The sequence below is a fragment of the Triticum dicoccoides genome, chromosome 1B, assembly GCF_002162155.2.
Source record: "Triticum dicoccoides isolate Atlit2015 ecotype Zavitan chromosome 1B, WEW_v2.0, whole genome shotgun sequence".
NCBI classification, from domain to species: Eukaryota; Viridiplantae; Streptophyta; class Magnoliopsida; order Poales; family Poaceae; genus Triticum; species Triticum dicoccoides.
In genome coordinates this window covers 7486021-7493253 of record NC_041381.1, presented here as the reverse complement: position 1 = coordinate 7493253, position 7233 = coordinate 7486021, and positions in this window count along the sequence as shown.

The following is a 7233-nucleotide window of genomic DNA, read 5'->3' as shown; positions in this document are numbered from 1 at the left end:
GAGGCCGGCGCGGGCTCGGTGAGGCCGGCGACGACGACGGGCGCGGGCGATGGCGACGGCGACGGCGGGGGCGGCGGGCGGCGTCGGGGCAGCCTGGCGGTGTCGATGTGCTCGGCGTCGTCGGGGGGCAACTGGTGGCGATGAACTCTGCAAAACTGTGAAGTGCTACTTATATACAAGGAGCATTGGTCCCGGTTGGTGGCACAAACCGGGACTAATGCACCCTTTAGTCCCGGTTGGTGCCACCAACCGGGACCAAAGGCCTCTTTTTCGGCAGCCCAAAGGGCGGGAAGCTGCGGCCTTTAGTCCCGGTTGGTGGCACCATCCGGGACCAATTCCCCCCCTTTAGTCCCGGTTGGTGCCACCAACCGGGACCAAAGGCCCATGTGCTGCCCACATCGGGGCCAAAGTTTAGTCCCACCTCGCTAGTTGAGAGGGGCGCGCAGTGGTTTATAAGCCCCACTGCCGCACCCCTCTCGAGCTCCTCTCTACCGCAGGCTTATGGGCCTACTTGCGACTGCTTTGCCTGATGGGCCTTCTGGGCCTACTGCGGGCCTGAATCCTGGCCCATAGTAGGGTTTCAAGTTGTATTCAGGCCGTGGGGCCCCAGTGGGGGGCATTTTTTTTGTTTTTTTGTTTTCTTTACTTATTGTTGCTATTTTTATTTTTTTCCAGTTTTTTTGTTTTGTTGTGTGCATTATTTATTTTCTTTTGTTTTTTGCTTTATTTTTAATTCTTTTTGCTTTTAGTTTTAAGAAAATTATAAACTTTCCACTTTTTTTGTTTTATTTTGTTACTACTTACAACAAAATACTTATTGTTGCTATTTTTAATTATTACGAGGGCCGAACCATAAGACATTAAAGCATTTCAAATGAACTCTGAAAAAGTTGAAAGTTGGCATGGTATCATAAATTGACCCACATATAGCATGTGCATGTACAAAACGGACAATGGTATCATACTCGTCAGTTACAAAGTTGGCATGGTATCATTATAATAGTTGCGGGAGAAAGTCTTCACTTTTTCTTCGCTTGTGTCATTTGCTTATTGCGCCGTAACCATGGATAATCTTCATCGTTTATCAGGATGCTGGGGTCAGCCTTGACTTTAAAGGGAGGAATTTCATGAAACTTTTCATAATCTTCAGACATGTCTGTCTTGTCCTCCACTCCCACGATGTCCCTTTTTCCTGAAAGAACTATGTGGCGCTTTGGCTCATCGTATGATGTATTCACTTCCTTATCTTTTCTCTTTCTCGGTCTGGTAGACATGTCCTTCACATAGATAACCTGTGCCACATCATTGGCTAGGACGAACGGTTCGTCAGTGTACCCAAGATTTTTCTGATCCACTGTTGTCATTCCGTACTGTGAGTCTACCTGTACCCCGCCTCCTGACACATTGACCCATTTGGACTTAAACAAAGGGACCTTAAAATCATGTCTGTAGTCAAGTTCCCATATGTCCACTATGTAACCATAATATGTGTCATTCCCCTCTCGGTTGTTGCATCAAAGCGGACACCGCTGTTTTGGTTGGTGCTCTTTTGATCTTGGTCAATCGTGTAAAATGTATTCCCATTTATCTCGTATCCTTTCCAAATCAATACAGTCAAAGATGGTCCCCTGGATAACAAGTACATCTCATCACAAACAGTGTTGTCACCTCTGATACGTGCTTCCAACCAACTGCTGAAAGTCCTGATGTGTTCACATGTAATCCAGTCGTCGCACTGCTCCGGGTGTTTGGAGCGCAGACTGTTCTTGTGTTCATCGACATACGGGGTCACCAAGGTAGAGTTCTGTAGAACTTTGTAGTGTGCTTGAGACCAAGAATATCCGTCCCTGCATATTATTGAGTCCCTTCCAAGCGTGCCTTTTCCAGTCAGTCTCCCCTCATACCGCGATTTAGGGAGACCTATCTTCTTAAGGCCAGGAATGAAGTCAACACAAAACCCGATGACATCCTCTGTTTGATGGCCCATGGAGATGCTTCCTTCTGGCCTAGCGCGGTTACGGACATATTTCTTTAGGACTCCCATGAACCTCTCAAAGGGGTACATATTGTGTAGAAATACGGGGCCCAGAATGACAATCTCGTCAACTAGATGAACTAGGACGTGCGTCATGATATTGAAGAAGGATGGTGGGAACACCGGCTCGAAACTGACAAGACATTGCACCACATCACTCCTTAGCCTTGGTATGATTTCTGGATCGATCACCTTCTAGGATATTGCATTGAGGAATGTACATAGCTTCACAATGGCTAATCGGACGTTTTCCGGTAGAAGCCCCCTCAATACAACCGGAAGCAGTTGCGTCATAATCACGTGGCAGTCATGAGACTTTAGGTTCTGAAACTTTTTCTCTACCATATTTATTATTCCTTTTATATTCGACGAGAAGCCAGTCGGGACCTTCATACTAAGCAGGCATTCAAAGAAGATTTCCTTCTCTTCTTTGGTAAGAGCATAGCTAGCAGGACCTTCATACTGCTTTGGAGGCATGCCGTCTTTTTCGTGCAAACGTTGCAGGTCCTCCCGTGCCTCAGCTGTATCTTTTGTCTTCCCATACAAGCCCAAGAAGCCTAGCAGGTTCACGCAAAGGTTCTTCGTCACGTGCATCACGTCGATCGAAGAGCGGACCTCTAGGTCTTTCCAGTAGGGTAGGTCCCAAAATATAGATTTCTTCTTCCACATGGGTGCGTGTCCCCCAGCGTCACTCGGAACAGCTAGTCCGCCGGGACCCTTTCCAAAGATTATGTGTAAATCATTGACCATAGCAAGTACGTGATCACCGGTACGCATGGCGGGCTTCTTCCGGTGATCTGCCTCGCCTTTGAAATGCTTGCCTTTCTTTCGACATTGATGGTTGGTCGGAAGAAATCGACGATGGCCTAGGTACACATTCTTCCTGCAGCTTGCCAGGTATATACTATCGGTGTCAAGTAAACAGTGCATGCATGCATGGTATCCCTTGTTTGTCTGTCCTGAAAGGTTACTGAGAGCGGGCCAATCGTTGATGGTCACGAACAGCAACGCCTTTAGGTTAAATTCCTCCTGTTTGTGCTCATCCCACGTACGTACACCATTTCCATTCCACAGCTCTAAAAGTTCTTCAACTAATGGCCTTAGGTACACATCAATGTCATTGCCGGGTTGCTTAGGGCCTTGGATGAGAATTGGTATCATAATGAACTTCCGCTTCACGCACATCCAAGGAGGAAGGTTATACATACATAGAGTGACGGGCCAGGTGCTGTGATTGCTGCTCTGCTCCCCGAAAGGATTAATGCCATCCGCGCTTAAAGCAAACCATACGTTCCTTGGCTCACTTGCAAACTCATCCCAGTACTTTCTCTCGATTTTTCTCCACTGTGACCCGTCAGTGGGTGCTCTCAACTTCCCGTCTTTCTTACGGTCCTCACTGTGCCATCGCATCAACTTGGCATGCTCTTCGTTTCTGAACAGACGTTTCAACCATGGTATTATAGGAGCATACCACATCACCTTCGCAGGAACCCTCTTCCTGGGGGGCTCGCCGTCAACATCACCAGGGTCATCTCGTCTGATCTTATACCGTAATGCACCGCATACCGGGCATGCGTTCAGATCCTTGTACGCACCGCGGTAGAGGATGCAGTCATTAGGGCATGCATGTATCTTCTGCACCTCCAATCCTAGAGGGCATACGACCTTCTTTGCTGCGTATGTACTGTCGGGCAATTCGTTATCCTTTGGAAGCTTCTTCTTCAATATTTTAAGTAGCTTCTCAAATCCTTTGTCAGGCACAGCATTCTCTGCCTTCCACTGCAGCAATTCCAGTACGGTACCCAACTTTGTGTTGCCATCTTCGCAATTGGGGTACAACCCTTTTTTGTGGTCCTCTAGCATGCGATCGAACTTCAACTTCTCCTTTTGACTTTCGCATTGCGTCCTTGCATCAACAATGACCCGGCGGAGATCATCATCATCAGGCACATCGTCTGGTTCCTCTTGATCTTCAGCAGCTTCGCCCGTTGCAGCATCATCGTGCACATCGTCTGGTTCCTCTTGATCTTCAGGAGCATCACCGTATTCAGGGGGCACATAGTTGTCATCGTACTCTTCTTCTTCGCCATCTTCCATCATAACCCATATTTCTCCGTGCCTCGTCCAAACATTATAGTGTGGCATGAAACCCTTGTAAAGCAGGTGGGTGTGGAGGATTTTCCGGTCAGAGTAAGACTTCGTATTCCCACATACAGGGCATGGACAACACATAAAACCATTCTGCTTGTTTGCCTCAGCCACTTCGAGAAAATCATGCACGCCCTTAATGTACTCGGAGGTGTGTCTTGAACCGTACATCCATTGCCGGTTCATCTGCGTGCATTATATAATTAAGTGACCAAATTAATAGAAGTTCATCATTACATTAAAACCAAAGTACATACGTAGTTCCCATCTAACAACATAAAGCTCTGCAGAGCATCTAAATTAATTAAACCATACACTGAAACTATGTAAAACATTTCAATGCGAAAACAAATGCGATCATAATTGCAACCAATGTAACAACTGATCCAATGGCATAATGATACCAAGCCTCGGTATGAATGGCATATTTTCTAATCTTTCTAATCTTCAAGCGCATTGCATCCATCTTGATCTTGTGATCATCGACGGCATCCGCAACATGCAACTCCAATATCATCTTCTCCTCCTCAATTTTTCTAATTTTTTCCTTCAACAAATTGTTTTCTTCTTCAACTAAATTTAACCTCTCGACAATAGGGTCGGTTGGAATTTCCGGTTCAAGAACCTCCTAGATAAATAAAATCTATGTCACGTTGGTCGGCATAATTGTCATAAACAATAAATGAACCAATAGTTATGAAAAGATAATATATACCACATCTGAATCATAGACAGGACGAGGGCCGACGGGGGCGGATACCAAAACCATCACACTATATAAGATGCAATAATAAAAGTAAGAAAATTATACAAGTATCTATATAAACATACAAGTAAGAGTTTTTTTTCCTTTCAGAAAGAAGATAAGAACAAGAGGCTCACCACGGTGGTGCCGGCGACGCGGGCGATCGACAGCGGTGAAGACGGGGACGGGATGTGACAAACCGCTAAACCTAGACAAATATTGAGAAAAATGGAGCTTGGAGGTGGAGCTTGGAGAGGAGAAAGCTTAAGTAGTGTGGCTCGGGCATTCCATCGAACACCTCGTGTGCATAGGAGGTGAGCTAGAGCAACACAAAGTTCTCTCCTCGCCGGCCATGAAAAACAGAGCAGTGAGAGTGCTCTGCTCGCGGGGTATATATAGGCAATTAATTGGTCCCGGTTCGTGGCATGAACCGGGACTAAAGGGAAGCCTTTGGTCCCGGTTCGTGCCACGAACCGGGACCAATAGTGGTGGGCCAGGAGCAAGGCACATTGGTCCCGGTTCGTCCTGCCAACCGGGACCAAAAGGTCCAGACGAACCGGGACCAATGGCCCACGTGGCCCGGCCGGCCCCCTGGGCTCAAGAACCGGGTCCAATGCCCCCATTGGTCCCGGTTCTGGATTGAACCGGGACTAATGGGCTGGACCGGCCTGGACCATTGCCCCCTTTTCTACTAGTGCTCGCCTGAGCAACCAGGCAGGCCCCCCCTTTGATCATCCCGATATCGCCCATTCTATACTCTCATGCTTGCATTAGGTTTTGCTACTGTTATTGATTGCTCCTATTCTGATGCATAGCCTGCTTTTGTAACCTGCTGTTGTACCTTACCTGCTTATCCTAAACTGCTTAGTATAGGTTGGTTAGTGATCCATCAGTGACCCCACCTTGTCCTTGTTGCCCCTGCTTCATCATTGACGACTCGATCAACGTGATCGACGACCAGAGCCCGACACCTCACATCACATCACGCCCCTTTTGTTGCTCGACTCTGCAGAGCTACTATCGAGTGCCGAGGGTGATCCCTCATAACACACTCCTGATGATAATTCTGTAGTGTAGCTATTCGGTCGTGGTCATCGAGGGTGATTTCCTCTTTCACCATTCCCGATACGGCTCTGTCGTTCAACACCTCAAGTGTGAACCTCGAGGGTGGCCCCTCTTACGTTCACCTTGATGATTAGATTGAGTGGAATCTACCGGGGGTGATTCCTCGGGTTTTCCCCTTGATGTTTGGACACACGGTTACATTGGCTTTACTTGAGACCTTGGTGAAAGTCGGGTGGGCCCGGAGAGCACCCGCAAGATAATGACGTTGCACAGCCGGGCATTCTGAGCCCTTGCCGTAAGTCCACGAGACGGGGCGACGGGGTCACTTTCGATCATGAGTCTTTGCTCGTCTCCGCAAGCTAATAATACACTATGGTTTGGGTATTTGTTATGAGTTGGCCTTTGGCCTTTACGCACCAACCACCACGTGAGAATAGTTATGGGCCTCGACGTCGTGGTATCAGCCGAAGCTTTGTTAGACGTCCAGTTCAGCATTGCGGCACGGCCTGGTCGGCGCCCCAGTGGAGGTGGCCTGGATCGCCCTGCGCGCAACGAACCGGAGTGCACGGGCGATGGGCCCAGACCCCGGAGTGCTTAGGATGTAGACCGACTAGGACCTCTCTGCTGAGCCTAGGTAGGGCTGCGACGTGTTGATCTTCTGAGGCCGGGCATTGACCCAGAAAAGTGTGTCCGACCAGAGGGATCGAGCGTGTTGGAAAACGTGGTGCACCCCTGCAGGGAAGATTATCTATTAATAGCCGTGTCCACGGTAACAGACATTCAGACTTATATCCTGATCTTATACAACTACGAATGGATACTTGAATATGTGGCTCCGGGATTGCTTTCTCGCAGGGAGTCGAGGAAGGATCGCTGGGCATTAATGTTACAACATGCTTGTTAATTATAATATGTTATTCTTTACTCTTCTACATGCTGCAAGATGCGAGGAGCTGCGTGAAGATGCCGGTCTTTGATAGGCTAGGCTTCCCCCTCTATTCTGGCATTCTGCAGCAGTCCACAGATACAACCCTTCCATTTGATACCAGTGCATACTTAGTATAGATCTGATGCTTGCGAGTACTTTGGATGAGTACTCACGGTTGCTTTGCTACCCCTTTCCCCCCTTCTTTCTTCTTTCCGGTTGATGCAACCAGATGGTGGATCCCTGGAGCCAGATACCACCGCCGATGGATGCTGCTACGTGAGGACTGCCAACGACCAAGAGTAGTTAGGAGGT